General features: G+C 43.4%; 1 protein-coding gene across 1 annotated transcript in view; it reads left to right on the top strand.

The window, feature by feature from the left end:
- UNC5D (unc-5 netrin receptor D) overlaps positions 1–24549 on the top strand; it is a 1369357-nt gene that overhangs the window by 1023553 nt on the left and 321255 nt on the right. The window lies entirely within an intron of this gene.

Genomic DNA, 24549 nt, shown 5'->3' with positions numbered 1-24549 from the left:
TATAGAAATGTTTGGTAATTTTAACATTTTATATCTTAAAGAGCCATTAACATGGGTAAAAACTAGAAGCACTGAGTTTTGGCCAGGCGGGCAAGGTAAACTATAATGGGCCACAACACCTGATCTGATGGGTTGTTTAATATCCTGGCCAGTATGAAAATTAAAAAAATAAGCCCAATCCGGTTTTCCCCCTTAATCAATATGTATTGTAAACGTAAGGCAAATGTACTTTTATATTAATTTCTGAAGCTGCCTTAATGATCCATGACTGATCGTCAAATTAATAACGCCAGAAAATCCTTGTTAAAAAGAAATAAGGTTTTTTATCATATATAAAGATATGTCTTTAATTATCAAGCTCTGGCGTTTGCAGAATTGTTAAACATGAGCAAATTGCCGATAACTTTTAAGAATGTTTTTGCAGTTTTATACAGTGTGAACTGGTCCTGAGGGCATTGGTCCTATTTACATGAGCACCAGTTGTGTTAGAGGAGATCAAATTTGTTTTTATTTTTCAGCCTTAGGAGATTAAGTGATATGTCCAGAATCATAGGATGCTAAGCAAATTCCGGGACTCCAATATAGTTCCAGCATTCCAACGTAGCCTCATAACTAGGACCACAAAAACACACCAGCGCCCCCCCTCCCCCCCACCCACCTTATACTTATAGCCCAGAAAGATAATGGGGCTGAGGTGACAACAGCTTGCCCCCAGCAAAGATACAGATACTCTCTCCCTCCCCATCCACCAATGCCTGAATCTGTTGTAATGGCCCAGTGGGGGCTGGGCTAGGGCCAGGGGAAAGACAGTGCTTTTGGGCTGGGCCGAACCCAATGGAGGTGAGGTGAGAATGACCCTACAGCCAGAGCAACAACTGGCCCCCAGGATGATCGCTTCCCACTAATCCCCTCCCCAGCCCACTATAACCTCATGGCTATAGCCTGGCAGAGGTGGAAGGCACAGAACAAAGCTTCTGGGCCGGTCTCGGAGTTGCAGGGGGAGGGGTAATAGGGGCTGAAGTGAAGATGGCCCAACTGCTATATCACCTGACACTGAACACCCTGGCGAGGTTGCTTTACTGTTTCCATCCCTACGTCTGGTTGACAACCCGGCAGGGGAGAAGGAACACTGCTTTTGGGAGTCTGTGCAGCCCACAGGGGCTAAGCTGAGGTCTGAGACGACAGGCCTAGTGGCACAAGTCCCTGCCCTGACAGTCAGCCTGCCTTACAATACAGCGGCCTTGCCTGGGGTCTGGCGGAGATAGCAAGGCTCTGTGTGCTGGGTGACATAGGGCTTAACAAAACACCAGCCCACAAATGACACTTAGGTGCCGGCCCATCGGCCAATGCCCAAGTTTCCATCCTTCCCAATCCAATCCTGATCCCTGTGTCCCACTTTTCGGAGTCTCCATAGTCTGTTACTCTTTACAAGAGCTTTAGATGGAGGAAGATGACATATTCATTCTCATTTGAAGGACTATGCTATGCTTCATCTCAGGTGAAACATAATCCCATTGATTGATATTATTTATAGATGTAGTTCCCGCTTATAGCCCAGTTAGAGGGCTAGACCATATCTATTCCCTATTTGGAAGGGAGTTTAGTATGAGATAGAGTGATAGAGATAGATAATCTTATGCTATTGGTTCCTGCATTGCAGGAATATATCACTGGTGTTCCCTCCTCAACGGATAATGCCAAAGCTGTGTCCCATTAGAGGAACATGACAAATCTAGAATCTATCAAGAGAATGTTGTCCTTTGATTACTCTGCTTGGTGGAATATACCATGTTTGAACTCTCCTTGGAGAAACAACCATACAGGGACCCCAGTTAGAGGTGCACTATGCTGGTATTCAATTTGAAGGTATTGGCTTTACCTAAATCCCATCTCGAATAACAGTGCATGTGAGAAACACAGCAATGAGCACCATGGCTGCACTCCAGTTGTCAGAACAAGTAGTTTTTAACCCTCCTGAGGCAGATCATGCCATGTTGGCACCTCAGTTAGAGAGAGATCATCCCATGTGTCGCATCCATTTGCAAATAGTAAACTATGTTGGAAAAAGGAGGTATAATCCAGTTGGACAAACACAATACATCTTAGCACACTTTGTGAAACATACCCTGTCTGAGCACCTGATATAGGAATGAACCATGTTAGGATCCACTAGAGAAGGAGGACTTTACCATTTCTAAGATCCAGGGGTAGGAAGTTTTCATCATGAGGAATGTAGGTTGAATGACATTCAACCTCTCTTCCACTTCCGTGAAATCAGTTTTCCCATTTTGCATTTCTACTACTGTAGATCAATTTTGCATGCCGCATAGAAACGGTCTCTACACAGAGAAGTACAACACTGCCATTCAGGCTGAGCCAAGCTCAATTTCTTTGCTTCACTAAAGACATGTCTGTAATAAAGATTTTTAGAGAGGAAAATTGATGGTTGATTCTGATTAACACCTGTTTTCTTAAAAAACGTTCCTTCAGCCAACTTTTGTCTTCCATTTTTAAAGACCAGGACATATAAACCAATAACTGAACCAGAAGAGGGTTTGTAATTGTAGTGTTGGATGAGAAGTGCCTTGAAGCGCTGTGGATTGTGTATCTTGGGCATAGGCGAAAACAAAAGATCAACCTCATATTAGAATTGTGGTACTGAATTGGGATAAACTGACAGACTCCAACTACTGTTCCTATATGAAGTACATTTCTTTCTGTCTTTCTCTCTTGTTCAAACTCTTTCTTGCTCTCTCTCTTTCTTGCTCTTTTTTCTAGAGAAAAAACCTCTTCATGAACTAAAACCTCAAAGTAAGTTATCTTTTTTTGCTTTACTTATCACACACTTGGTAACATCACCTTTTTTATGCAGATCGAGGCCCTCCCACGTGCATGGTGATAATTCTACTCCGACTGTAATATGTAACCCACCAATGGTGTCTGCACTAACCCATTGGAAGTTACATGTGTTGCTTGATCAACATAGAGCTACACTACAGTGCTGGCTCCATTGAAGCAGCATCAGTGAGGCATAAAACTGGGCACAGCACAGCTTGCCCATAGGTCTATTCAGAGTTGTTCCCACCACTTTACATCTATTTAAATGCATGTGTATCAGCCATGTAGCATCACTTTTAGATTCTGCCCAACTCCATATTTTGTGGTCTTGAAAGCTATGTTTGCATGCTGAATGCTGAATGTTGTGTACGTCTTTAGAATAGACATTTGTTAGTCTTTCACTGAGCAAATCCACTCGTCTTCTTCATCCAACTTTAAACTCTTTCGGCCCGATTAACAAAGGTCCTCCGCCAGTGTGGTGTTGGCCCAGCAGTTGTGACAAGACCTCCAGCCTGAAGTTAATCATTGCGAAGGTCCCGCCACGAGCGTGGGCTCCCACCACCCAAGTGCGGAGGCCTTTGTGAATCTATGTTGGTAAATCCATTTGATGTTTTGACTCATTAAAAATTGCCTAAGCCACGAAATGAATACTACTGACACTGGCTTCTGTGGGAAAATGGTCCAGAAAGAAGAAAAGAGATTCGAGAAGAACTGGCAGGGGATAGACTGTCCCATTCAATAATTTGAAATATAGAACTTACAAGTGGATTATGCATTTACCCATAACCACTGTGAAAACTACTTTGCTTTGAATATTTGGCTAAAGCCTAATCTTCCGAAAAACATTTACTGACTCAAAATAAATGTAGTTATCCTGAGACAAAGTGGCTTTGATCCCATCCAAGCAACTATTTTATGCTTTTTCCAGCCTTCATATAATAATCCAAATCCTATTGGAGGGCAGCGAAAGCCACACTCCAACCAGCACTCTAACATTTCCATCCCCGTTACTAAAAATCTTTTAAAACTCCAGCCTTAGATCCAACGCTATCATTAATGGAAGTCAAAGTTTAGAACACAAAGAGGAAGAGGGTATCATATTCACTGATTACCTGCACCTATTATGACTCAATGAATATGTAGGGCCGGTTATCACTTAAGATATAACTGTGGGAATATTTCTGATGCCGTGCCCCCTCATCCCCATTAGTAAATCAGATAACTATAGCACATTTTGTAAATTGGGGCAGTTCTTAACTTGTAAAGACAAGCTGTATAGGTATTCTGAAAGGTATGTGCCTGGGGCAGGCAATATTTGTGATAATATCAGGGAAATTAACAGTAAAAACGACCCCAAGACACCATAAAAACAGCAAACAAACAGACCAAAATATGGCCCACACACTCACCTGTAACACCAGCCCTTCGGGCACTGCCCAATTGTCCTTATAAGCCAGTCTGATCCTGTTTCTGACCTATTTGAGACATAAAACCAGAGTCCAGGTGGTCTCCTTACATCCACTGTTCCTTTATTCCCCAAGATATGTCAGAATCATTCAATTCCGTCAGGCGTTCCAGCTCTCTCAGTTGTCCGATGGAGGTCCAAGAGACCTCTGTGTTCTGGTCATAGTCCGTGCCGAGGGACGGCATTCAAACATTTTTACAACCCCTTTCTTAATGCTCCATCCCCCTCTTACTTGCTGAGTCCCGCTACTCTAATTTCTGTGATGAATTTTTTTTTTTATCTATATGTAAACTATAATTAAGTTCTCAATTTAGTTGATTTCTGATCGTACTCTGACTAGAATGGCTCCACGATCCTGCTGTTAGCCAACTCTACATTGCTCATGTTATCAGTCCCAGAACCATAAAAGACTGGGACACCAGAGCTGTGAGTTGAAATTGTGGGATCTACACTACACAGATATGTGCAATGGGCTTCTTAACCCACCAAGACTTCTGAGAAATCTGATGTAGCTCAGAAGCTGAAGGTAATTACAGGCGACCACTTTGCAGCTTACCAAGACACCCCCTCTATATTTTCATCATTTGCTGTTTTACTGGCCCAGAATAGGCTAACTAATCATTACAGTCTGCCTAAGATGCAAACAAAAAACCGAATTGTCATACTTTTAAAGAACTGAACACTCTGCTGGGTTAAGCTCTCTTCAGTTCCCTTGTTTGAACAACTGGGAACCTCATTGGTTGAACCATGAACTATCATGAAGTAGCTTAAAGACAGTGAGATAGGAGGATGCACTGAACATCCTACCAGTTTGTCTTTGGGTTCTTACCCTTTCATTTTACATTTATTTCCTACTCCCCAGTTATAGATTTCCTACTGCCCTGCTCAGCCTGTACTAATGCTTTGCTAGTTTTCCTGACAGTGTTAGTAGGAGGTGGGCGAAGAAGTCTACTCCACCAGGGGAATTCACAAAGTTTTGCCCTCTCCGCGTGCAGACTTCCACAAAACTCAGCGAGGTGACGCAAAGCAGAAGACTTATCTCCCAAGTATCTCGCCACCGTTAAGTTGGCATACGTTTGTGAGAAAAAATTACCCGCTAGACCTCCTCCTGGCTAGATTTCTCGATGTGGTCGGTAGCAGCAGGTTGCGACTGCTTTTGTGGAGTACTCTGCCGCTCGCGTTGAGGAAGCTGCCGCTTGAGTAAAATGTCTACTCGGGTGGCCGAAAGCAGCAGCAGCTTCTGGCGCAATGTGTAGTGCTGTTTGCACTAATTTTACAACATGGGACAAACTCCTGATGCTAAAAATCAGTGCCAGTGCCGTGACATAACAGAATCCACCGCTGGCGAATTCTGGTGAGCACAGCAGAGTTTTTCCAGCACATCGTGGAGTTTCACGGAGTCGAACTCTCTCCACACCTTGCCACGATTATAAAAACAGGTAGGCACCAGCTATACCAGGGCCAGCACAGCAGCATAACTGTTTCGGCTTCAGCCCGGTCCACTGTTAAGTTTTTAAAAAATGTTGTCACCTTTCCTTCTGGGAGTGCAGTCAAACATTGTTTGAACGTATGTGTACTACTTGTGAGTCACGAAGCTCACAACTATGCACAGCGTTTCTTACAAAGGAAGGGTTCACGATGCCTTCTGCCGCTGCCTTCTTTCCTGGTACATCTATTTCTGGGGGTCTGGGTTAGGATTGGTGTCAGCTGAGCATCTGGAGCTTCCAGGACTGTCGCGATGACCAACTCACCAAAATATCCCACTGGACTTGGAAGAATTTGTTGTGAATGGATGCATGCCTGCTTCAAAGAAGGATCACTAGGAATATCTCATCTTCCCACCAAAATTAGAATTATTTACGACGTAGAGGATCAAAACTATAACTAATTACAATATAAAAGATCTAAAATAGAATTCTTTTTCAGCTGAACTGACTGCTTAACATGTTTATTTGTGTGCTGGTAACCATTCCAATACACACAAGGTAAGATGTTGAGTTTCTTCGACCTTGCACTTTGTATTCAACTGTTTCTTGTCAGAATATCACAATATTTAAAACTCAATATTTTTGTACCATTCCACAGAGATGTTTTTAGGCATGTGTAAAGTGGGCAATTGCCCATGTCCTCCACCTCCAAGAGGGCCCTTGGGAAAATGAACCTTTGTTGCTTTGTACCTCCATTTCTTTATCTCAAACTTTAACATATAATTCAATCTTGTTAGACATCATCAAGCTTCACATATGAGAAAAAGAGTATTGAGATTTAAAGTTGTCCCGTAAAGGGGCCTCCAAAATAAATTTATTTTCCAGGCCCCCCAAAATCCTTGAGGGGACACTACCATTCCACATGCCTCACTTTCTTAAAAAGGCTGTTCTGCCTTCCTTCTGCAATCCGCTTTGCAGATTTAGAAAAATTGCACAGAGGCTTACTTGCTGAATATATTTTTGTAAGTACTTTTCATCTGTCGCTTACGAATCTAATCAGTAGAGATGGCAGACTGGCTGCCGTGCAGTAATGGACACCGCTTTAAGGAAGTCCTTAAGACCCAAGTCGATGTCCGCGCGGTGTAATTACACCGGGACACTTCGTGCCACCGATTAGGTGCAGGAAGGGCTATTGCTCCGCTCTTCAGTGGGAGAACTTTTTAGCTGAACGCTATATGAATCAGCATTGAAGCAAAATCAAAGCCAATTATCAAGATAATTGGAGAACAACCTGATTTAATGTGCGGGTTTGTACATGTGAGTCGCGTCCATTTCTAATGGATACAAAGCGCCAGCGAACATACGACGTTCTTGCAAGAGAAGGACCGCCATTACGGCAGTAATGTCAAACGTTTCATCTGCGGAAGAAACTGATTTCGTCCCAACTCATTTCACTTTTTTTTTTCATGGGAAAGCGCAGTTACTCTATAGGTGGGAGGAACTGTATACTTTTTCCAACAGCTAAACTTCATCATTAGCATGAGAACTATGCTGTGAGTTAAAATCGCACTGGTACTTGTACTGCTCCATTACGGAGGTGCTGCTGAGCTCCGATGGGTGTTAACACCCACTTTGCACGCCCCCTGGGCCCTTTGATATTACTGAAGAGACTGTAGTAGCTTGTCTGGTCCCTTCTGTAATACAGATAGCTCTGGCGCACTCATAGCACCAACGCTAGCACCACAAGAAATGCCCTGATTTGCATGTGGGCGTGGCCCATACAAGTTAGGGCTTCTATGCGCCCATGCCATATGATAGACGCATACGCAGAGGCAAAGAAGCTGTCAGGAAGTGCACTGTTAGCATGCCCCCTGTCGGCAACCCTCTGAAAGGGGGAAAGGGGACTCAAGCATCCCATGCAGGCGGGTGCTGTCACTCACTGCATCCACCTGCAAGGGGATCTCTCTCTCCTCTCCCCACTCCTTTTTTTCAATTGAATGCGCTGCCCTCGGGGCAGCCCAAGGTCACGGTTGGCCCGGGGGCAGCGCATTCTATATAATACGTTGCCCTTTCCCTGTTTGCGCCCAGCACACATGTTTTGATGTGAGCTGTGGAGCAAACAGGAAAAGTGTACCCTATCGATAATACGGCCTGTGCCGTGCAGCGTACCAGCTACATTATTGTGCATTTACTTTCTAAAGTCATGTGGCAAACAATGCTAGGACTGCACATGCAGCAGCGACACGCATTCAGTTTCACAGTTCGACAAAACATTTTCTGCAGGTTTGAATGAACAACCACAAAGGTATTATTATTTGGGTATTCACAAACATTTTCAGAACTAACACATAGATTCAACCACACACAGGGAAACAAAAGTCTTCATACCTTTATGATAATAATTTCACCTGTTGGTCTACGTTAATTCAGCCAGGCCTTCTGGAACAACCTTCTTGCCAACACCAGTTCCACTAAGCCCTACCGCACCTCAGAATGGAGCTGAAGAATATCAGAATTTGAAACGCTGCAGAATAGTTTTGCTACTGCGAGTGCTCCACATCCGGGGCCGGACTGTCTGTAGCAGAGCCTGGGTGTTTTCCCGGTGTGCCGAAAGGGTGGGGGCCAGTTTTTAACCTGTGGGGGTCAGTTTTGTTACTTGAGTACAGTGCTGCAATATCGGTCCCTTGTAACACAAGCAGCAGTGGCGCTTGACACTAGCCCCTTACCCCAGGGCCGGAGATTCTCAGTTGCACCCATCTCCACCCTCCCTCCAGGGCTGGTCATGTGGAATTTCCTGGGATCGTTTCTGTTCCCAGTCTGGTTGTGTCAACATCTACAGATTATTGGAATTGCCACCCACATGAACTCAAACTAATTGTACATGATACTACATTGTATCACAGTACACCCACCCATGTTCTGCACTCAGTTTATCTCAAGCTAGGTTCACACTATACAAACCCATCCATACAAGTATTGATCTACCACGTCCCAGTTAAACAAACACTCTTAACATTTATGAGCACAAGTGACATTACTGTGTTTGCAGCATTTTCAGCATTGCACTAACCTCACTGGCTTCTCTAGCAAGACAATCAATAGGATTTACAAAAGACTAACACCATAGACGTGGAGGCATTGATTATCGAAAATTAGGCATTGTTCCACTCCCTCCCTTTCATACTAATCATATAATTCCCAATTTGTAAACCTACCTGCTGGTCTGTGGTGGCTGGCTTCACCATAGGGTTTCAGCTTTCAAACATAATTTTTTAGAAATGAGGAACATTCATGACAACTTAGCGGAATGGACAATGTTCGGTTGAAAAGGTCCTCTTCATGGTAATGGATGTGCACCCCCTGCCCTGAGCGCCCAACTGTACTGCTGTCTGGATTCCTAATGCTGATTTTTGCAGTCATATGCAAACACGTATCATGCATGTGTGTTATGGCATAGGCCTGTCTCACGGATTGCCGTCTTCTTGGACTGGGAGGGTACCCAAAGCACTACAATCATAGTGGTAGAACGTTACCGCTTTTACCATGAGTTAAGCAGCCTGAGCGTGGTTGTGGCATCATACTGTATAGTGATCAGTGGGAGTGAGCAGGTCCTTTTTACCTGTGTCACTGGAGGGAGTCCTACAAGCTCCCTCAGTTTTTAAAGGTCTGCTGCTGTGTGCTTAACTCGCCCCCTTGGTCTACATCAGTTGGATGTGAAGGTCTGTGCAGTGTGGGAGTAGTAACTGAGCGCTGGATGCATGTGTGCTCGGGAAGGGTACAATACAGGGATAGGGCAGTGCTGTGCAGTACTTGTCTATGAAGGATGTAGTGTTATGCATCATGCACATGACGAATGTTTGTTCTGGGTGCATGTGTGCCTGCAAGTGGCATAAAACAGACATGCTTAAGTGCTGTACAGCACACAGAAAGGAAATGTGTGTGGTGAGTGAATGTGTGTCTATGGTGGCCCAATACATTGCTAGACATTGTGTGTACTGTGAACATCTAGTGGATGTATGTGTGCCTGTGGATGGTGCAATACATGGAGGGCCCTGGGTTCCATTTTGGGAGATGCAGGCCTGCATGTTGAAGACATAAGGAGGTAGAGGACTCTCCCCACACAGATTTGTGTAGTGGTGCTTTCCTTTGAGCTGGGTGGGACACACTGGGCAGGGGAGTGCGGGTCTCTCCCGGTATACTTCAAAGGGAGCTCTTTGATTCAGTGTGAAATCACAAGGAAGGGTGATTGACACATCTCAGGAACAAAATGGGGCTGATAAGGGAATCATAAAGAGTAGGACTCAAAGCCTGAGATGAAATGTTTGAGATCACAGTGGCAGAAAACGCTAGTCACTGCTATGGCCTTAGTTGTGGGACTATCAGCTTTGGAGTCTCTCCAGCTCTGATAATGGCTTTGCAAGATGAAGAGGGAGAGCAGATGTACATTCTTCAAAAGAAGCAGAATCCCAAAACAAAACTTCAAAGACCCAGACCCTAAATTACATTTGGTCTCTGAAAATGGACTCTAAGAAAGGGAGCTTGAGACCCCAAAAATTGTCATCTTCCAGGCAGTCATGTTGGCTGTGTGAGAAGGGGAAGCTCTGCAAGAGTTTTGCCTCTCACCAGGACTGGGGGTTCAAGGCTTGCTATTCTACCTGCTGAGTGAGGGGGAATCACCCAGGAAAACCAAGACCTCTTGCCTTAGAGCCTGGAGCCCCGGTGCATGCTTGCTTACCAAGACCTGAGTGGCCTGTAAGAAGAGGAGAGCGTTGGAGGGAGCAAGGTCCTGTGGGAGCCCTGTTGAGTGGACTTCCAGTGTTAGGTATGAGGGATTGGCTGCTGCACCGGTCGAGTTGTTGCCCATGTGCATAACTGAGTCAGCAACCCTCATATTCTAGGAGAGGGACGCCGTGAAGATAGTCATTGAAAAAATGCCATGCGGTAAAGGAGGAAGCCTATGTGTCACCGTTGCAGTGACCCGGTGTGCCAGGAGTGGCCTCAGCAGAAAGCACTGCCTAGTGGAGAAGGGGAGAAGCCTGTGCAACACAGCTTCAATTACCCCAAATGCTAGAAGTGGCCACCATGGTAAAGACTGCCGTGCAGTAAGGGCCAAAGCCTTGCAGGGCATCTGTGCAGTAACCCTGGATACAAAGAGGTATTGATGGGGGCCATGGGGTGTGCCATTTTGATCGGACAGGAGCCCATACATTGTGATTCATAGGTTATCGGGAGTAATGATGACTGTGACTGACCTGACCCTGTGACACCTCCAACTCGGGATCGAGGACAAGAGCATCGGGACCAACCCTGACCCTTTTTAGGAGCGTGGAGATTTACCTCCATAGGGAAAGTGGAGGAAATCCTTCAATTACTGCTGAAGTGTGACCCCGAGGAAGAAAGGGAGAGCCAGCATCTGTTGAGCACAGTCGCTGAGTCTGTGTGCAGCCAACTAACCTGATTGGAACTGGAGTGGCTGTGACTGCCTATGGCAGGGCTCAGTTCAAGCCTCTGCATGCTTCATTCATGTCAGAGTGGGTAAGACTTGTTTCGGGCATTCCGGCCCCAGGGGACTCCATACTGAAAGCATTGTGGCACTATGATTCTTTGACCTGACTTTAAGAAACAGAGTACACTCTGAAGATATAGACTGGTAGTTGAACATTCCTTAGATGTGACAAACAGTGATAGGGGAACGTTCCACTGTGTGGAAAGCCACGACATGGAAATTGCCATTGAAACACTAGATTACCGACTGCAACGGGAAATGTGTTATTATTTGTTAATGTCGTAGTCTTCCTTTGAATGTACAGTATTAGAAATAAAATACTTATATATAATAATAGTTGGCTGCACATTGATTTATTGCTGCTGCTGTGTGCTCTTTGAGTTGTAAGCCTGGGTCCCCTAACCTCCATCCATTCCACACCTCTCCACCGAGGGAGTTTTGGGCTGCTCGTTCTTCCACTGAGAGTCAAATGCATAAGGGGTACTTGCCCAGTTGCTCAGGATCCATAGCAGGTTGGGTCCCAGGACATCAGGACATCAGGAGTGAAAGGCCTCAACCCCCACGGAAGGGCCCAGTGGGCCCTGCATTCCATGTGGCCCTCGGAAAGGGATTCTAACAATCACAATTCACTCAGTTGTATCCCTAAACATGCACACTTATGAATACATGGAGTACCCTTTAAATATTCTCATAACTGCCATACTCAATAAAGGCCTGAGAGCACACCGTCATGTACTCTATGATGGTGCAGCTTTTTTTAAAATAAAAAATCCTTCATTTTAATTATAGCAATACAGAGTTCTAATGAAGACCAAAGAGTATACATTCACTGTTTTATTTAGGTTGCCTTAAGTCTTTAACAGTTTATCTTTTAACTAATATTAATATTCCACCTCCAATTAAGATCTGATACAAATGAACATAATATAAATATTTAGACACTTTCATTATAAAATGAATCAGTATTAGTTTCAATGGTAACTATATTTATTTCAGATGGTTTCAAATCTAGGGAACGTTACTGTGTTTCTACGTGATTATGTTTTGATGCTATCTAGGTGATTTACATTTAATAATAAAGTTTCCATCAATCACTTATGTCTAATTTCCATAAGCATCTCATGCTTTTTCCAAAGTTAAAGTCAGGTACCTTGGCAGAGCTACATTTGTTCCCAGTTATGAAAAGAGTTGCCTCTAAGCCTCTATATCTGGCACATAAAGCATTGCACAGAATAGACCTGAGTACCTTAAAAGAAAATTTAAGTGGTACTCCTCAAAAAGACTGCTGCGATTTGCCTCTTCAAATTCAGTCATCGTTCTAAAAAGTAAGAAAGCTTCATGGGGTGGTAGACGTTTTGTTTTATTCCACCTGCCTACTCTGGAACAGACTGCCCATGCACCTCAAATGTCAAAGATTCATTTTCTCAGCTTTCGGAAACACCTAAAATCCACCTGTTCTAGCTTTCCTTATAGTTTTTATTTGCTCCACCTTTTTGGTTTTAGATTTGAATGCAGTATAATGGTAGTGACAAGACGCCTAAGGGCATTCACATGCTTTAGAAATGACAAATCAAATCATTGTATTGGCAATGAATAATGTATGAAACGTAAATTTGCATTAGTGATAGCTTAAATCCTGAAACCCTTCCCTCAGTTCATAAAAGAACCCCTTTTCAATCCTGGCTAAATATCATCAACCCATCTGGGGTTGATCCTTTTTCCGTGTCACTCTAAATAGTTACAGGCAGTGCTGCCAGAAGTGCGGAATCATCCATGTTTTTCCCACGCTAAAATTTGGAGAATTTAAAAAAAAAGTAAAAAGTTGTGGAGATAAATATATATTATTTTAATTGTGTAGGTTTCAGTGTTGTCAACAGCAGAGTTTATAAGCCAAAGTGTCTATGGGTCTCCCTTCTTTTCCAACAGTCCTGAACCTATTCACTTAAAGAAACCATAATGATCTATTAGGACATTGAAATGTGGAGCATTCCATTGAATGCAATAGAGTGCTCCTTGCTTCTACAGGCTAGTAAAAGCCGGCAGAGCAAAATTCCGATGTTGCTTTTGTTCACAGCTGTTGCTGTGAACCAAGGCCTCTCGGAGCCCGAGGGGATTAAAACCTTTGTTTTATTTGTTAGAGCATTCTGCCCTCTAGTGGCAGAATGTTCTAATACCCTTATACCCATTCATAGCTGGGCTATAACGGCCATTAAATTCTCACTCTCTTTTTAAAGGTCTGAGCCGAACAACCCACTACGGTGGGCTTTAAGGCTATATTAGAACATTGGAATGCTGAGAGCTCCAGTGAAGACAAGGGAGTGGATCCAGGCTTATAATGGCTCATATAAGACTTTTGCTCCAACATTTCAATGTTTGGCTTCAATGTTCTCCCTTTCTAATTTAGAACATTCTACCCTTAGCCTTATAGCCATTCTGTGTCAGGCTTTACCAGTTGTTAAAGGATCTCTCCCTCATTATAGGTCCTCAGAACCTTTAACAACAGGTGAAGCCCTCGGCAGCGGGCTATGAGGCTATATTACTGCAACGCCGACCTGAACTTTGAGAAAGAAAACTGTGGTCTAGGAATATCTATCCAACATACATAGTTTGAAGTAGGGAGATAAATGTGTCAAAATCAAGAGTTTAATGTAAATTCTGATTCTGACAGAAAATAATTTCAGGATTTGAAGCACTGAAACGATAAGAACGTCTTCTCGCCACAGAAGTCTAAATGATCTCTGTACAAAAGTGATGGTCTGGTAAATCTTCACATGAACTATAAAATTCTAATTTCCCTTCAAGGGTGGCCTGGTCAGCAGTTGGCAAGAGTGATTTAAAAGTACCTGTGTGCTTCAAGAGTATAAAATAGTTTGTGAGAAGGCCTATTGGAATTATAGATTTTTCCCTGGACCGGAAGGCACAAAATATTTCTCCTGGGCCCTTAACCTGCGATAAAGTCAAAATCCGAACACCCTGTCTTTTAATGCATCGGTATAATGCCTAGGCTTCTAACAAAGTTGGTAGGTTTGGCATAGAACAAGAACTCTCTGTTGGGATTATCTAAGAGAATCTAATTAGATTCCTAACCCATTACATTTTTATGCATTATTATAATGGAAAATACATAGGATAGCTGCAACATCCTCCAGGATAGACCACTTTTTTTCCATGGCTTCTTTCCCTTGCTGTTCTTCATGTTATCATTTTATCACATGGTGCTGCCTTCTGAAGGTGATTTATTATTGTAAAGGGCAGCATGATCCTTTTGGCTAGAGTGCATTTGGCCCTAATGCTAAGCAGCGTTTTGATGATGATGACGTTGATGAAAGCAGATCTAGTTTTAATCCTGCCCTCCTGTCTGCATTTGAAGCCCAGATCAGTTCACATGGAAGTGCTGCAGAAATAAAATATGGACTGAAAATTGAAAATGTAGCCATAGAGACAGGATACCGAGAAGGTGTGTACGAGATGCAGTCGAGACGCGAGCGCGCAGGAGGACGCGGATCGTGCTTACCCTGCAGTGCTAATATTGAGCTACGGAGGCCATCTGTGGCCTGCACAGGAGCTTCATAAATCAGAAATAACAATCGCAGATACAAAAATGAATGGAACCAAGAAAGCCTATGCTGTACCTCGCAGCACTAATAATTAACTGAGGGCGAAATGTGTGTTCTCGCGCAGACTCATGAAAGTGCTTATTGTTAATGAGATAATTTAATCAATTATTCTTGCTAATGCACCAAACAGAATGTTTCATTTTCTGCCCCTGCACACCTTAAATTATCTTCAGGTGGATTCTAAAATATAATCATGTTTAATAGAAACTTCATTACCGGCTAATAGGTGTTCAATAGGCAGCATCGCCCTCTGGGAGAGGATAGAGTCCAAGCTGTTAAGAGGCTAAAGAATGGATATTGTGGAAGCAAATTGAAAATTTGCTGTATGGCCAGCATTGCACGCTCAAACAAAGCAAGCCTATTAGGAATTGATACATGAGGGGGCAGAGGCTTGCGGCCCTTTATGCGAGTCCATCATATTAATGACACCCACATACCAAGCCTGCCCACTTGGCCTCCTGTCCACATCGGTGTAGATCTTGCCAACACTGGCAGCTCATTATCCCCCATCATCATCTTCATCATCACTGAGGCTTCATCATTGACTTGCCCTTCAAACAATAATTATGGCGATTTATGACTATCTGGAAACAATCCGTGTCTTGGGTCAAGAGTAAGGGATCCTTATCTGTAATGCTGTGAAAACACAGGGCACAGGAATGAGGAATACTGTCAATTCCTTTGCAGTTCAAATCTGGTAATATTTTTTTCATGGAGCATTTTAAAACCAGTTGTATCAGATGAAACTGACTGAATTTGTATAGTGACCTCTACCCTTCTCTTTACACCATCTTTTTAATTGTGCCAACTGAGAATTGGCGCCTTGAGTTCAGGCCCGGACTGGCCGTTGTGGGCACCGGGCAATCCCCCGGTCGGCCGCAAGGGTGGGGGCCGGTTTTGGGCCGTTGTGGCCGTTTTTGTTGCAGAGCTGGTTTTGCAGCATAGCTGCAAAATCGGCCCTGTAACAAAATCGGCTAAAAAACCGGCCCTGGCAAAGCGCTCGCCCCCCTCCCGCCCGGGGGGCGGGGGGGCCGGCCAAGCACTTTGCCAGGGCCGGTTTTGGTTCCCAGTCCGGCCCTGCTTGAGTTAGCTTTAGGCCTGGGAGTAATTTTAATTGTGCCAGAGTAATTTCAGTAATCCCACTTTACTCTGTGCAGCGGAATGTCCAATAATAATGCAGTTACGCTAGCTTGCGTAATTAAAAGTAGTACATCGGAAAGAAATCCTATTGTGAAAACACATTTAGCAAGCCTGAGCGGCTGCTTGCACTGCTATGTTCTGCTGCATTGGCGCTATATTCTTAGTGCAAAATGCATCCTCACATCCATTTTGGAAACTAATACTAAATGCCAGGGGGGTGGAAATTGGGTGGAAATCCTATCCCATGAGCATATTTGGAGAGTGTGAGGGCTACTCGCACTGCTGTTCATGTTCTGTTGCATTTAGCGCTATTTCTTACTGCAAAATGTATCCTCACTTCCATTTTAGAAACAAGGCAATATTTTTGCGCTAAATACAGAAATACTCTTGCATAAATCTCACAAAAATGTTACGTAATTACTTGTGATTATGCCAAATGGCATTACGTAAATTACGCCCACTCATAGCTACCATCAAGGGACCAACCTCAATAATAACTAGTAGGCAATCCTTGTTACTGCAGTCTTCACAGTAATCATTTGCTTGCATTTTTAAAAACAAGTCAAAAGGTTGAGAAAGCTAAATGAGAGCGATCATAACTGTGCACCATTCTTACACACATGTACACAACCCCTTTGGAAGAGCCATGGCACGATGCACTGCCTGTAAGCATTTCAATGCCCAACTGGCAGCCTCCTGCAGGACTCTCTCTTTCACTGGAAGCGAGTAGGAGAGGTAGAGGGAGAGGTGTGGCGCCGCGGCCAGGGCGACTGACGCTGGAATCTGGGGACCACGGTTCGATCCCTGGCTCCGGCGGCAGGTTAGCCCAGCACCATGTGACTCTGGGCAATAGCTCGCTTAATCTTCCCGACGGCCCCCAGCGCCTAGAGACCCTTACGGGTGATTGTGCGCTTTACAAATGTGGACTTTAGTAGAGAATCTTTATGAACCCCCAAAACATCATTCCTTTTTGCCGAGGCCCTATACCTGGTGCACCTGGTTCTGTGCTAATTGAAACATTTGTATCACGGGTTAATAAGACCAGATTAAAGAGAGCTGGTGTGGTTGGCCACAAATACAATGCCTATACATGTGGATGTGAAGAGTGTTAATATTATATTCATTTAGCGGACCTGAAAAAATGTCGTCAAACTCTTCTCTGACATGTCGTGGAGTGGGTTCTCAGCTAAAAAGGAATCCAAGAATCTTTATATTTTTGGTCATTGGCTACAGTGGCGTAGCATTGGTTGCCAGCAACCGGGGCAAAGCAAATATGACACCCATAACCCATGTACCGTCAGCACTTCCTGGTGCAAAATTTTGAAAGAAAAGAAATTGTGGTCCGATTTTTTTTTTTCTATTAAAATTGTGTGCCCCCTAAGAATTTTGCGCCTGGGAAAACCACCCATTTGGCTCCCCCTACGCTACACCACTGATTGGCTGTGTCATATCAAAACAGTTTACTTTTAGAAGTTAAGAACTCCCTTCAAGGAATGAAATGCAGTTAAGCCCGGGTGTAGGTCTAGAGTAACAACAGGTACAGTGCCTTCATAGAGTTCAGGTTGCGCTTAATACCCTCTGGGTATTTTAGCTTTAGCAGCATCCATGAGAGGTGATGGATAAAGTTTGCTGGTAGGTTGTCATCAATGGGAATTGGAGCTAATTAAAAATGGGTCCCCAAGTCCCCTATGCTCTGCACACGGACTGCCTATGTGCCCCAAGCTTGTTCAGGGGTCTCAAAAGTGATGTTTTGTGACTCTTAGAAAGGGATGAGTCTGGTAGTTGCAGACATCTCATATATCTCCAGCTCCTTGAACACCTATGCATGTCAGGGCTCTAGAGGCATGTTAACAAACCTATTTTCCGTCATCCTTTCTGAACAGGCTTTACTTTGATTAAAATCAAGTAGGTTGCATTGGAAGTGTCTTGGCATGGAGGACAGTTTTGCAACCATGGGCCCTAAGCAGGGTTTTAACAGCAGGAAGTGCTGAAAACGTTTGGAAAATAATTATGAAGTCACTTCATGCTTCGTACTGATTGGAAAATTTGAACAGACTGATAGAAAATAAGTGCAATGGCCCCAGCTCAGGCACACTAACACCCTCTGCAGAAGGTGTTAACAGCTGTTAATTGACCAGTGGTGGCTGATCTAGAACGGGGGTTGAAGGGGGAGTTAAAAAAATAAAAATGTACTTCTCTCCCCACAGCCGCCTTCTTCCTCCATCGTATGTCCTCGTTTCTCTTCCCTCTTCCCTAAAGCACACAGGCTCCCCAAAGCCAGTCACAATGCTTCTGTCATAATAACAGCAGTGTCGTGAATGATCTGAGCACCTTCCATTACAGCCTGGTGGAGAACCTGACTGGTGGAGAGCATGACTGTTTGGCCAACCCAAGATGGCAGGCCAAACCGTCATGTGCACTTGAGCGTCCCAACCACTCCTCCCACTGCTGGCTGTGGCAACGGCCAAGCCCCGCCCCTCCCCAAAGCTGGCGTCAGCAAGGAAAAATAAAATGATAATAACATCATGTTGTTATCATTTTATTTTTTCATTTTTTGCACGGCTGAAAAGCAGTGCAGTAACACTCCTCCACCATAGCAGAGAAGCCGACGCTGTAATTGACCGCTCTTCATTTCTGGAGTGGAACAAAAGCTTGGGCACATAAGAGGTGCGGTGCAAGTAACATATACTTACACCTGCCAGCATATCTGTGTTCCGGCTGTGAGCACTCCTACTTCTAATCGAACAAAGCGCAGGCAAATAAACATGCTTACTGTACGTGTCGTGAAAGTCCTTTCGGACGAAGCCGGAATCACGCTGTGCCAACACATCGCCCGCAATAGAACAAACGCAGCATTAGCACACATTCGTAGAGCTTGCACGTCGTAACAATGACTTGCTATTACGGGGGCGCATTGGTGGAATGGTGTTGGATTTAAAGTCCAACACCTTTACTACTGTTGCGCAAACTAGAGTTGGAATAGTAAATTAAACTACTCCAACTTCCAGCACCCACCTAAGGCAAGTTGTTAAAACGACTTGCTTGCTGAACAAATGTGTCCTCAAGATGCATTCAGTCAAAAGACGCTGTTCGGAATGCATGCATCCTAAACGCATGCAGAATACCGTCATGCATTCGTCTGTGTCTGCATCCTATCTCTTCCTCTGGATTTACAATGCAGGCAAGCACCAGTTCGTAGCACCAGCATTCTATGAATGCGGATTGGCTCACCCAATCTCTGCAGTCCAATCAAAGTGGTAATAGCTTTTGGAATCCCTTTAGCCATGGCCAAGATAACTCCTTAGATCCTAATTTGCAAATGGGATTTTTAGCTATGGCAATCAAATGGTGTACTTTTGAAGTTAAAAATGAGCAAAACCAGCTAGTGCTTTGTCATTACTTCTGGCCTATGAAAGTAATAGTTAATAGGTATAATTGCATTCAAGCTGCAGTTTTTTGCTGTTTTATGGTAAATTATCATTTGTTTTGTCCATTTGGAATTCCCAGTCATTAGATAAGGAAGTGATAGTGTTGTAAGTAAAAGATGTAAGATCCATATTAAGAGAAAGAATATGCAATGAATAAGGCAAAGTGACATTGCAGGAGAAGCAATACCGAGTGACTGCATACAAGTGGGATTGCATGAATATCAATGTTGCGTCACAACAGCGATGAGGAGGAAGGCGATTCTCTCTCAGAGGACAGCCACTAGGAAACTCGCTATTCTCCGTTGCTTCTAGTAGAACCTAAAGAATCGGAAATTCTGGAATCAGACTTCCAATTTATACAGCATTTGGAAGCAAGTTGTGGTACTTACTGCTTGTCTTGTGGCTTTTCATTGCTACTGAGCAAATACAATTAGCACCACAGGTTAGATTCACTGACTATTTTGCAGGATTGAAAAAGCACTTTGTGAATGTTAATTTAACACTGATTCACATGTGCATGACAGCAGGAAATGTATGTTTGTAAACGCACTTAGAATGAGAAGAAATCTGTATGATGGGATCTCTGCACTTAGAAGTGTATGCATAAGTGTGGTATTGTGGCCATTTCTCTGTGGAATATGGTGAATCCCCTCATTAATTCTTATGTTTCTGACTCTTGCTGGCTCTTTCCCAACCTGGAAACACACGTACATTTCCTTGTGTGAAAGTCAGATGTATGTGCATATCCCAATTGAGAGAGGGGGCAACCACCATCCCCACCATGTGATTGTAGAGGAAGTTACTTCTCTATTATGGGGGGAAAAAGAAAGAAAACAGGCAACCGACTCTGCCGTGGAACATTTGCGCAAAAAATACTTGTGAATTCATTTTGAACGTCCCATAAGTCAGAAATCTACCCCAAACATTGGAGTAATAAATACAGCAGATTTCTGACTTCGTCAGGAGAAACTTGGGTGCAATTTTGCGTTTGCAAACGGCGTGACTCGGTCATTTCAGCTGTTTGCGAATGCAAAATAGCCATCCAAGAAGTATGAAAGGTTTTGTAGTTGCAATTTTAGGTAATTGCAAAAATAGCGATTACCTAAAACTGCGACTACAACTAGGGAATGTCAATTTGAGATTCCATTGCCACATGTACCAAGCATTTTCTAAATGCAAACTGTCCTTTTGGGAAAATGCTAACCATCGACTTCAAGTCAATGGTAACCATGTGCAAATTTAAAAAAATGCATTTTTCAAAGAGCTATGTAGTGCACATATGTGTACGCTTTACCCATCCACATTTCAGTTTTTAGGGTGCTTCAGGGGGCCTTAGGCCCCCGGGCACACTTGACTTTGCATTAGGTAACCGCAAATTAGCTATAGCAAAACCATTCAAGGAACGAATGGAATAGTAGTACCTAATAGCAATTACATATTTAGCAAATCGCTATTTGGTAATATTCAGGAATCGCATAATCTTTGGCAATTCCTTACATATATAGCATTTTGCGATGCACAAATAGCAATTCAGTAAAAATTGCTATTTGGTAATCGCAAAATGCTTTTTTGATACATGTGGCCCTTAATGAATTGAGCCTCCAGACAATGAATAAGTTAAGAACAGAAATAGCACACACCGTTCTAAAGTAGATGGAGGGGCTAGTGACAGCCTGCACTGGAATGCAAATCAGAAGGGGATGACATGCGGAAAAGGTGATGTTGATCCCAGGCTGTCAGTGGAGGATTTTGACGCACGTGTTCTCTTGTAGGGAAACTGCTCTTGCAGTGAACACGTCAACGTTGATCCTTTTGGTGCGGATTCCGCCATTGAGCCGGTGGATGCTGTTGCACATCTCCCAGTTTCTGTCTGGTGCTCTCGTTTCACTTTGTTGACTGCCAATTTAAATCAGACAGGAGCTCACCTTCTCTCTCCCCAAACCTTATTTTTGCTTGTCAATGAAACATACTGCATAAAAAAAATGGTTGTTTTCGATGTAACTAGCCCGTGACAGACAGAAAAATGTGATAAGACATTGCTAGATTCTTGTTAACATCGCAACTGAAGTCAACTTCAGGATTGCTGTACCCACCTTTCCTGCTGTGACACCTGTCTTCAATCTGGGCTGCCTTTTCTGGTAGTTGGATTTTTTATTACCATCCATGTGGCTGCAGATAGGCATCAATTTCTTCTGTTTTGAGTAATCTGGGCAAGTTACAAAGAAGATTTGCTGGTTGAAAATCCATTGTGCAGTAGCCCTCGGATGCCCTTCTGCTCAATTCCACTTCTTTTAATTCTGACTAACTCGGTATGTTTTCTTGCAAGGTACACTGATGTCCCCTTGTCCTTCTAGCAGGGGCTCAGTATGCTTTCGGAACAATTGCTGCAAGAAGAGTATTTTTTGACTCCACTTAAGATGGAGTTTACCCATAGTGGACCTCTTTTCAACCTAGGTGTTGGATATTAGCTCTTTTTGCAGGATTATCCAAGATTTTTGCCTTCTGTTGCTGAACCCTTTTTTTGTTGGCTCTAGGACTGTGCACTTTAGTCTTGCTAATGTGCATTGCCAGTCTGGTTTGCAATAGATTTATAGAGAGGTTGCTGATTTGCCTAGTACCCCCTGCTTATTTAGATGAATCAGGCATTCCTCTGCCTCGGTGTTAAATATGACTTACTTTAAAGCTAAATATATAACATTGAATTCAGCGATAGTACTATTAACGTTAAAAAGGTCTTTTTTAGCAAAGCTACAACACCGCCTTAAGATTATACCTATTGTGTGCCAATTCTAATGAGCTGTTGTGGCATACTATCCTTCAAATATATTTCTTGACAGTGTGCCTTCGCTAAGAGTTTACACCTGAAATTGAAGGTCTTGGTATTAAGTGAGATCCCAGAGGTTTGTGTCTTCCGAGGTTCCTGTGACAACAAGCAGTGCTTGTTACTTGGATTTGTCAGCTGCTCCAGAGTTCTTCATGCCTCATAAAACTAGCCAGGTGAAAATTCTCCTACAAAACATGGAATTCTGATGATCCTGATTTACATGTTTTCCAGAGTACATGCCAATTTTGAGGCCAACAAATTAGAGAAATCTAAAAACATGTCCTGGAAACCCCTCTTTGACAAAGCTGCTTTGAAATTAAAGCAAACAACAGGTGCTCTCTGTAAAGAGTATTCCTCTTCATATACTAGACAAATCTCCCGGGCGCTCTGTATTTAGGAGGCCAAAGCCTTGGCTTCTGCTCTACATGGTGCATAACTGTGGGCTTTTTCCAACCTAGACCCACTCATCATCACGGAAAACGAATTCATTCTAAACCTGGCTTCTCTTCCCCCAGCACTCCTTTACACCTGCTTCACTATGATATGGGCATGAAAAGCTCCATGGGCAAAGCTAGGCTACACCCTTTAATGTTTTGGAGGCGGTTGTGGATCACACAAGATCTAGCCCACTACGCGCTAGCATTACGGGATATAATGGAGGCAGACCAATTCCATAGAGTGACATGGCCCTTGAATATTAAAAATCACTAAATCTCCTTGGTCTGTAAGACCTCTGGGGCCATCCTGCTTCTGCATCTTTCCCATCTAAGAAAGCATTGAAGTCACCATATTAGAAAACTGTAGCAGATAATACTGTAGAGAGGCTGTTTCCTCCAGGTTGTCTTCTGACTTTTTTTACATTAAGACTGTGAGTACATATGAGCCATTCTGGGATATAATCACTGCTCCTTTAGATCGTAAGATATATTTTCATTTTCTTGTGGCACCTCAAAGTTAAGATCTTTTACTTTAAGATGGCCCATTGGGTTCACAAATATTTGTCCAGCTTGCACAGCCGCGGTGGATAGTGTTGCCTGTGTTTTCCTATTGTGTCCAATCTACGCTCGCCCATGCAGCTTTTGGCTTGCCCCTACCTGCAGATGCCTTGGTGTTTGTAATTGCCTTGTGGCCCTGCACATTCTGAGATCAGATCCCAGTCCTTAACTTGTTGCCTCAGTGGCTAAATTTCTGGGAGCAATGTGGAAACTTCACAAAATGATCTGCTAATTTCTGTATTATTATGCTGGCTGATTTTACTACACTGTAAATATTAGGGGCCTCATTTACGAGGCTGTGCGACACTTTTACGCCGCCAGTGCGTTACTTTTTGTGACGCACCAGTGGAGTGAAAAATGCGCCTTGTTGCGCCATATTTATAAAGTGCCGCATCTAGGTAGATGCGTCACTTTGTAAACCCCTGCGCCACATTATACCTGCGCCAGGTAGAATGTATGCAAGGGGGGCGTATTGACGCAAGAAAGGGTCGTAGAAGTGACGCAGGGAAATCTATAAGATTTCACTGCGCCACTTCTAGAATGCAAATGCGTCAATATCTTATGCCTGCCTCACAGCAGGCGTAAGACTGACGCAGGTCCTTTAACATGGGGCTTGCCCCATGTGAAAGGACGCATTGCTGGAGTTGCGTTACTTTTGTGACACACTCCAGCAATGCGTCACTTTTGCGCCATACAGGTACGTCAGAAATACTGACGTATCTGTAACTCCTTGCGCAATGATGCGTCATACTGTAAATATGACGCATCACTGGTGTCGCAAGGAGGGCGCAATGAAAAGTGACGCATCGCTGTTTTCACGCAGCGATGCGTCACTTTTCATAAATGAGGCCCTAGATCTTTAATTCTTTTTATGGTTGTGCATTGTGCCGTTTCGTGTTATATGTACAGTTTTGCTGATTCTATTATGTTTTTATATCTGTGTATTTGTGCTTTTATGGCCCTACTGGCCGAAATAAAGCTATTTTGAATTGAATTGAATTGACATCGACTTGAATCAAGAGTTGTCTTGATCTGTTTTGAGCAGTATGCTTTCTTTCAGGTAAATGCACAATGGACATTATTATCCAACAATCCTTAGAAACCCTCTTACAATGTATAACTAAAATAAAGTGAAAGTATTTCTCTTCTAGTTTGTATTTAGTAATGTGCTAAGTAGCAATGTCTTTTCTCTGCAAACTTTGCAAAGTTTTTTAAGACGTTGCAAGACATAAAATTGTGAAGTTTATTAAGTTTAAATTGCGAGAAAAACATCTGCAGAAGTAAAGTTCTGTAAGAAAAAAAATCTGCT

This window comes from Lissotriton helveticus, chromosome 11 (genome assembly GCF_964261635.1).
Source record: "Lissotriton helveticus chromosome 11, aLisHel1.1, whole genome shotgun sequence".
Classification (NCBI taxonomy): domain Eukaryota; kingdom Metazoa; phylum Chordata; class Amphibia; order Caudata; family Salamandridae; genus Lissotriton; species Lissotriton helveticus.
Note: the sequence above shows the minus strand (reverse complement) of the source record. Positions and strands in the feature narration are given on the sequence as shown.